Source organism: Schistocerca americana, chromosome 7, assembly GCF_021461395.2.
Source record: "Schistocerca americana isolate TAMUIC-IGC-003095 chromosome 7, iqSchAmer2.1, whole genome shotgun sequence".
In the NCBI taxonomy this organism is placed as follows: Eukaryota; Metazoa; Arthropoda; class Insecta; order Orthoptera; family Acrididae; genus Schistocerca; species Schistocerca americana.
Genome location: NC_060125.1, coordinates 596,382,740 through 596,392,450, shown reverse-complemented (window position 1 = coordinate 596,392,450; position 9,711 = coordinate 596,382,740). Strand labels below are relative to the sequence as shown.

General features: G+C 42.8%; 1 non-coding gene across 1 annotated transcript; it reads left to right on the top strand.

Moving 5' to 3' along the window:
* Positions 1-9,188: 9,188 nt before the first annotated feature.
* Trnas-uga lies at positions 9,189-9,263 on the top strand. The gene has a single exon. It is a non-coding gene; the product is annotated as a tRNA-Ser (tRNA).
* Positions 9,264-9,711: the final 448 nt, after the last annotated feature.

Here is a 9,711-nt window from a genome sequence, read left to right as displayed (position 1 = left end):
ACGGACACACATGTAGATGTAAGAGCGGATAGAGAAAACGGACACACATCAGTGGACAGAACATCTCTCCGAGTTCGTACTCACGCTACAGGTGCTCAATATGCACGTTGCTTGCGACGTGGCGCCCGACAATACGTGCATAAAACTCGTTGATACGACTTGTACGGGAAGGCGCGACAGCAGCACCGCTTTGCAAATTTGTTCATTTGGTTGCCTACCTACAGGCGCTAGCTAACTCGATGCGACAATACGAGCATCTAGCGAACGGAGGATTAACAATGAAATTTGAAAACGCCACAGCCTACAAGTGAAATGTGTATTTGTAAGATTTCCGCAAATCATTAGCAGACTTCACTTTACCAGCGGAACATTGAAAAACAGCAACATATAAGAAATTCCCACTGGTGTCTCTGACAACCATCACGGGACACATACGTACCAATGGTGATCAAAGGGTTAAATGGTACGGTAGTCCTTTTTTCCAATGTTCGCAGTAGTACTTGAACGATGTCCCAAACATTTGGTGATATTCTCCATATGTTAGTACTATGCCAGCCAATTCTTCATTAGTAAAAATCGTTGTAGACATAAAGAAAACATTGACCGATTAACAATGACGTCTCATTGTAAAAGTTTTACCGACGCCCTAAATCAAACGAACCTCTCCACATCTCCCTGTGTGCCTGAGCTGCACGAGGTCTCTTCCCGCTGTGCTACACTGAAATCTCCAGAAGGGCTACACGCAACTCATCGAGTAACGCACGTCTGAAATGAATCTTATTGCAGGGAGAAGACTAACATTCCAGTTGATTTATCTTTCAGAGCATCACAAGAACACAGAAAAGTGCTCCATAGTTTTCTTCCATACCTACAAAATAGTTATAGTGTTGAATTTCTTACGTAAATACACTACGTGATCAAAAATATCCAGACACCACCAAAAACATAAATTTTTCATACAAGTTGCATTTTGCTGCCACCTACTGCCAGGTACTCTATATCAGCGATCTCAGTAGTCATTAGACATCACGAGATAGCAAAATGGCGCGCTCCTCGGAACTCACGGACTGGGTGTCACTTGTGTCATACGTCTGTAAGCGAGATTTCCACGCTCCTAAACATCCCTAAGTCCACTGTTTCCGGTGTGATAGTGAAGTGGAAACGTGAAGGGACACATACAGCACAAGAGCATACAGGCCGACCTCGTCTGTTGACTGACAGAGACCACCGACATTGGAAGAGGGTCGTAATGTGAAATAGGCAGACCACCACACAGGAATTCCAAACTGCACCATGATCCACTGCAAGTGCTATGACAGTTAGGCGGGAGGTGAGAAAAACTTTGATTTCATGGACCCGGCTGCTCATAGGCCACACATCACTCTGGTAATGCCCAACGACTCTTCGCTTGGTGTAAGGAGCGTAAACACTGGACGACTGAATAGTGGAAAAACCTCGTGTGGAGTGACGAATCACGGTACACAATGTGGCGATCCGATGACAGGGTTTGGGTATGGCGAATGCCCGGCGAACGTCATCTTCAGCGTGCGAAGTACCAACAGTAAAATTCGGAGGGGGTGGTGTTATGGTGTGGTCGTGTTTTTCATGGAGGGGGCCTTTTGCGTTGCACTATCATAGCAGATGCCTCCATTAACGTTTTAAGGCCCTCTTGCTCCCCACTGTTGAAGAGCAATTCGGGTATGGCGATTTCATCTTTCAACACGGTCGAGCACCTGTTCAAAATGCACGGCCTGTGGCGGAGTGTTTGGACGACAATAACATCCCTGTAATGGACAGGCCTGCACAGAGTCCTGACCTGAATGTTATCGAACACCTTTGGGATGTTTTGGAACCCCGACTTCGTGCCAGGCGTCACCGACCGACATCGATACGTGTCCCCAGTGCAGCACTCCGTGAAAAATGGGCTGCCATTCCCAAGAAACGTTCCAGCACCTGACTGAATGTTTGCTTTGGAGAGAGTATGCTGTCACAAGCAGCATCCGGCATTACCGATCGAGGGCGCGACGAACTTGTAACTCATTTTCAGCCAGGTGTCCGGATACTTTCGATCACTTAGTGTAAACTAGTATAGGCATGCGTATTCAAATACAGAGGTACGTAAACAGGGAGAATACGGCCCTGTGGTCGGCAACGCCTGTATAAGACAAAAACTGTCTGGCGCAGTTGTTATATCAGTTACTCCTGCTACAGTGTCAGGTTATCAAGATTTAAGTGAATTTGAACGTATTGTTATAGTCGGTGCATGAGCTATGGGACACAGCATCTCCGGGGTAGCGATGAAGTGGGGATTTTCCCGTGCGACCATCTCACGAATATACCGTATATATCAGGAATGCGGTAAAACAGTAAATCTCCGACATCGCTGCAGCCGGAAAAAGATCCTACAAGGACGGGACCAACGACGACTGAAAAGAATCGTTCAACGTGACAAAAGTGCAACCTTTCCGCAAATTGCTCCAGATTTCAGTGCTGAGCCATCAACAAGTGTCAGCGTGCGAACCATTCAACGAAACATCATCGATATGGGAATTCGAAGCCGAAGGCCCAAACGCGTATCCTTGATGACTGCACGACACAAAACTTTACGCCTCGCCTGGGCTCGTCAACACGGGCGTTGGACTGTTGATGCCTGGAAACATGTTGCGCGGTCGGACGAGTCTCGTTTGAAATTGTATCGAGCGGATGGACGCGTACGGGTATGGAGAAAACCTCATGAATCCATGGACCCATACAGATATGGAGGCAATGAATCCATGGATCCTGCATGTCAGCAGGAGACTGTTCAAAGTGGAGGAAGCTCCGTAATATGGCGGGGCGTGTGCAGTTGGAGTGAATGGAACTCCTGATACGACTCTGACAGGTGACACGTACGTAAGCATCCTGTCGGATCACCTGCATCCGTCCATGGCCATTGTGCATCCCGACGGACTGAGGCACTTCCAGCAGGACAATGCGGCACACTACACCTCCAGAACTGGTACAGAGTGGCTCCAGGAACACTCTTCTGAGTTTAAACACTTTTGTTGGCCACCAAACTCCCCACACATGAACATTATTTAGCGTATCTGGGGTGCCTTGCAACGTGCTGTTCAAAGAGATCTCCACCCCCTCGCACTCGTACGTATTTGTGGACAGCCTTGCAGAATTTTTTGGCGTCAGTTCCCTACAGCACTACTTCAGACATTAGTCGAGAGCACGCCACGTCTTCTTGCGGCACTTCTACGTGTTCACATGGGCCCTACACGGTGTTAGACAGGTGTACCAGTTTCTTTAGCTTTTTCAGTGTATGTTGTATATGTGCACGCGGCATACATGCATAGCCGCCTTATTCTTATGACCCGGTGCCTAGGAATGTCTAGGAAATGGTGAAGCTGCTTGACTATTCGTGTCCTACTATCGTGATCATCTGTGGAATGTGTGTCAAGGACAGCGAAACCACGAACGCGGCAAGCTGTTGGACATACAAGTCTCATCTCAGAATGAGGCTTGCCTGCTCTGTAAAATAGGGTAGGCGGCTATCTGTGGCAGATCTGACGACAGAATGCAATACGTGTGCAGGTACAACAGTTCCAGTGCACGTCGTACAGTGCATACTGTTGAATCTGGGGCTCCGCAGCAAACGACCCAAACGTGTCCCCAAGCTGACCCAGCGACATCGTTAGCAACGATTGCCGTGGACGCAGGATCATCGACACTGGACCATGGATTAATGGAAAAGTGTAACATAATCAGATGAATCAAGTTTCTTGTTGTACCAGGTCGATGCTCATACCCAGATAAGTTGTCACCCAGGCTGTTCGAAAGCTGCGTAGCGCCACGCATACAGATCGGCGGAGACAGTGTTATGCTATGGGGGACACTCAACATTCATGGCGTCGAAGGCAACACGGCAGCTGTGAATTACGTGAACCGCGGACCACCTGCATCCCTCCCTCCTTGTCTGATGTCTTCCCAGACAATGATGACATCTTCCGGCACGATAAATGTAGTGCTACTGTGGTTTGAAGAGCATCGTAGAGAACTCTCGTTGATGACTTGAGCATCAAATTCGGATGATGTGAATGCGAAGGAGAACATCTGGGACGCTGGCGGGTAGTAGTTCCGCGTTCCAGAGCACCGGCCCGTAATTCATGGGAATTGCGTGACCTGTGCATCTGTTGATGAAAATAACGTGCCGAAAAAAGCAATGCGAATAATTCATAACAAACAGCGAGTAAGACTTTTAAAAAAATCCTGTAAACAAAAGTCGACATGACTTGCAAGTGGCATTATGTTAATACTTGCGAACACTCCTTGTAAGGCCAAACTGAACTCCCAACAGACTCATTCTATCCCACCGCTCCATAGTGCCTTCGAGCGTTGTGTACCTTCAGAGCATCAAATACACAGAATTTTCTCTACAGAATCTAAATCTTCGTATGCTATTTCATAATTTTGCATTCACCACAAAAAAACTGTATTTTTCCCATGGAATAACGTGATAGTTATTTGCACAAATTAGAAAAAACAGACGACTGGATATTTTAAAGGACATTTATATTGCCAAAAGCAAATATCCGGACAAACTGCCCATCGAAGAGAACATGTGTCGCGGAATATTTATGTTTCAGTACAAGGTATTTAAAAAGGATTCACCTACTTCGCAAAACTATATCCTCCACACAGGGGCTCACAAAGTTTTCCTGTGACGAAATACTTTGAGAATCCTTGTAGTTCTATGTAACACCTTGTTTATTTTGAAGTTTAATAAAATATTTGAAAGAAGAGCAAAATTATTTATTCATTAATTGTTTCAGTTTTAAATCGCAACTAGAAGCAATGAAAACATTAAACTTTAAAAAATAATTAGTATCGTCAAATGTCGGAGAAAAACGCCATATTATTAATATTTTTTGCGAAGAACCCATTTACTTCCCACAGAACACCAGTGAGCCCCAGAATACAGTTTGGGAAATGCAGCACTACACGAATGAAGATACATATTTGAGGTGAATTTTAATTTAACTGACGTTGAAAGCTTACCGTGGCGCAAGTTGGTAAGTTAACGGTAGGGGTCTCACAGGTGCAGCTAATTCTGTAGTTCATCTAGCATTTACCAGACGTGCAACAAGGTTCCCAAAATATCAGTTTTCGACAGGACGGAGCCATATCATATTGGCCCCCGTATGTCCGACCACCTATTTGTTGTGTACGTCTTTGTACACGACGGGAAGAAGAGGTGGGTTGCAAAGCAGTGTGGCAACAGTCATCGTAGAGAGCTAGACTGGAACAGAAATGATAAGCGACCACGTTAACACAACAAACAGAAGATTTACTGAAATTGTATTTCTCGATGTGTACGAAAACTCATTACAAACAATGCAACAAGAAACGGAGTCCATCTATCACAATGTCAAGAAGGGAGAGGCTCTTTGTACTAAAGCACAAACGACGGTGTCGTAGCAAAGTAGCTCCAAGCGCAAGTGGTTTCAGTGGCTGCCGTCAGCAGTCCCACATTGGGACGGTAGAGGGCGCCAGTGGTACAGAGCCGCTAGACGCACGGGTCAGCAGGCGTGCGTCTTTTGTTCCGACGGTTCCCTTGTGACCGCTGTTGGCTTCGGACGGAAACTTGCAATTCCGTTGTCAACCGTGACGCCAGTGAGGGGTATCGATACATGATATCACATTATTCACAATGAGCTGCCCTAACCACTGATCGTTAGTAATGGACGAACAGGTCTCGCATTACACCATTGGCCTCCAAAGTCGCCTCATCTGACAGTATGGGAATATTTTACGCGGTTGGTATGTGGCCCCTTCATTTACTTCAGGAAAAGCTAGGTACAGCTGAGTATGTGCACACTTTATAGACCAGTGTACTGTGTACAGTACAGGAATAGTTCGAGGAAAAGCTGAATAGAGAGGGATATGACACATTTTGCAGGATACTGTACCGTGTACAGAAAAGTATAGTTAAAGGACGATGTGCTTTTGTATCGCCATGAGAATGCACCCTGTCATAAAGCACAAAGTGTGGTCAATGGTTTGTGGACAACAAAATTTTTGAAATGAATTATTTACCCTGAGTCCCGACCTGAATACAATGGAACTCCTCTGGGATGAGTTGGATCGTCGACTTAGTTCCAGACCACGGCGCCCAACATCACTGTCTTCTCTCTTTTCAGCTCTTGAGGAAGAATGGGCTGCCATTCCTCCATAGACTTTCAAACGCCTCGCTGTAAGTGTCGCAAGCAGAGTTCAAGTCCTCATAAAGGTGGAGTGTGCACCCAACCCATAGTAATTTCCGCTAATAGATGTCCGGATACTTTGGATTAGATAATGTAGGACAATGTGAATTTTGAGTACGTCACAGCTTCAGCTATGTTGCATACACAAAACACATACTCTCACTTTCACATTTTTCTCTGGGACATGTATTGCAGAATTAAAAATAGTTCCCATCCCCGATGTTTGCGGGAGGTTTGCCTCAGTTCTAAGACAAGTACCTGAATTGGAAATCCTCTCCCAGCTATTTCCATCCTACCTCTGGCCCGCTACCAGCACGCTTGGTATTTGACTGAAATAAAAAAAAAAAATGCACACGTGGTGAAGCCGCCTGTAGCGCAATGCCCTCGTCTGCCGTCTGGGGCGGTTAGTTTCTTCTGAACATATGGGTAGTAACATAAACCAGGGTACCCGCACTTTTATAGTTTTAAAAATGTCAGTATTTGGGATAAGTGTATTCGTTGGGATAAGGGTAGCTCAGAATGGAGAGAAAACATCTTTAAAAATGAACCGAAGGACGAGAAATAATAATCATGATTTTATCATACATCCGTGCATATATACATCCACGTTTCCATGCATTAATGCTTGTAATTTCTAATTTTCGACAGTAATATTTAACTTTACTTGTTGTTGACGAGAAGTTTAATGAGAAATACGGATATAAAATACGAAGAAGTCCATAAATGCGAAATGTATAGCTTACAACGTAGTATTCGCTTCTTGCGTTGTATATCACTAAGGATACAACACGTGTAACTGTATTTTGAGATTTTAAGTGCCCTTAGTACTTTATGTAAGCACGTTATGCCGTAGGAGCGACAGGTAAATCAGAGTACAATATTACAGTCTGAAGTATATTCGTCGTCTCGGAAAGTATATTCGTTTAGAAAAGTCAGCTTGTATGACGGACAGAGATAATGGACTACCGCAGTGGTCACTGTTATTATCTGTGACAATTCTGTATACAAAATATCCAGCAAATAACTAACAGAAATGAAATGGCATTTATAATAATAAGTTCGCTTCGTTAAATACTTGTATGAAGTGAGGCATTCATGACACCCTTTTGCCTATGAAGTTAAAAGTCTCTTTTGCATTGAAATTTTCTGCAAACATTAAGTTTTAGCGCAAAATCGGTATGCAATACCAGAAGCAGGTTAAAAAAAACCTTTACAACGATACATCATCCATCCCTGTACCATTAGTGTGTGTTGAGGAAAAAGGATGCTGACTTGAGAAATAATATCTATGATTCATCAGGACCGAAAATCGTCGGCAGTATGTGCTAATAATCTGATTCTCCTTACTCTTCTTACGTTACACACAGCCTCCTTACTACCTTTAAATACGTTTTTACATTTATTTCTTGCAATGCCTTTATTGTTTGCACTCCCCATTAATATGGAATGAATGATCAAACGTTGGAATCAGCTAATTACACTAAAGAAAACTGTTAATTATTTTGCAATTAACAAGAAATTATGTCAGATATAAACGGAGAAATAATGGAAAACACTCAAAGAAAAGTTATTGAGGAATCCACTTCAATTTGGTCCATGTTCAGAAGTATTTTTAATGTATTATGATTTTCCGTGTTCTGTATAGACCCACAGAGGACATGCGCTTTTAGCGCATACAGTACGGACGGAATGAGACACTGTTTGATTTGCCTACATCATACCTTGACTTTGCTTTCTTTGGTCATCATGACGACCCATCTCAAATATAAACCCGCTCGCGGTGCCGTTAATATTGTTTATCGTTGGGAGCATAGTAGTATTTAATTTTAGCATACGTCACCTGTAAACAAAACTGGCAAAATTATTCTAGTTATTTTGAGATTTTGAGGTAGAAATTTGTCTCTTTTTACCACTATGGTGTCTGTAGATTAACTTTTATTTATTTATTCATCCAGGGATTATCTTAGACTGACATAGGATTTGTCTTCATAGTAGCCCAAAATACACAGAGAATATATCAGTATGCTTTTATGGGGACAGAACAGATGCAAAATCTGTGGTGGATTACGATTACTATGTGTCATAATGGTTATATTTAATGCAAATAAAATGAATGGTCGAGTTGAACGTCAATCCAATCGTCTCTCGCTTTAGCATTGATGAATATTTTTTATTTTATTTTTCCAGCCATGGCATCCATAGTCGCTGTGTATACAACTTCCAACTGGGTTTTTCTGCCGCAATATGCGTTTTCTTTTATTCAGTTAAAACAGCATCAAACGTTTGGCAGTTGCACATATTTTATGTAATTGTAATTTGTTCGTTATTTTCAGACCGCTGACAATATTTTTTTTTTGTGCAACGGAATTCGCTTGGTTAAAGAAAAGCGCTTCTAGTATTAATGAAGCAATTCGTAATCATAACTTTAATATTCGCAACAGTAACGATTCTAGTGCATGCTGTACAACCTACTCCATCAAATAGCACCCCGTCTACACAATCCAGGATTCTATATACAAAAAGATCAGCTGTTTCCTAACTGTTTCCTTGTATGATGATGTTCGACTGTGTGATGACACGTATTTTGTCATTTTGATCCCCTAGAGTTTCAAGAAGTCATGCAGTTTTTAATTTTCTTCATCCCACGTACATCATAAAATGAGGAGTCCCTAATATGGGCCCTGTAATAGTTACGCATTAATAGTAGATTTAAGTCATGGCGACCTAATTCAAAACGGCATTTCTACATTCTAACTGTTGGTATTTGGCACTACATCTTGCTGCTGCTGAAGGCTGTAAATTGTTTGAAATGATAATGCCAAACTTTCTTTAAATAGAATGAGATTTTCACTCTGCAGCGGAGTGTGCGCTGATATGTGTTTGGAAGGTAGGAGACGAGGTACTGGCAGAAGTAAAGCTGTGAGTACCGGGCCTGAGTCGTGCTTCGGTAGCTCAGTTGGTAGAGCACTTGCCCGTGAAAGGCAAAGGTCCCGAGTTCGAGTCTCGGTCGGGCACATGGTTTTAATCTGCCAGGAAGTTTCTTTAAATACTTCTTGAGACGCCTGGTTCAACGCAAGACTGTCGAATGTGCTTCTGTATTACACAAGAGATGTCCAAATTCTGAATGGTCGTGGAAGATATATGTCAGAAAGAAATTTTTGTGAGCTGGTGAAAACACAAGAAAGAATTGTCTCAACAAGTTTGTACATACTAGTATTATTCTTTTCTTTGTTCTTATGAGATAAAAATACAATTTTAAGAAGGCGACAACAAACGCATTTTCTTAGCTATCCACAATGTGTCTTGCTAGCTCTATGTAGGTTATACAAATATATATAATTACAAAAGGAAATGTAGACTGCAATAAGGATACGATTTCTTCCCTCACAATACTGAATGCCTCTAAGTTTACTTCTAGAATTGTCTTCAGCCAAGAATATCAGCTGTATTGGATTTTACAAGA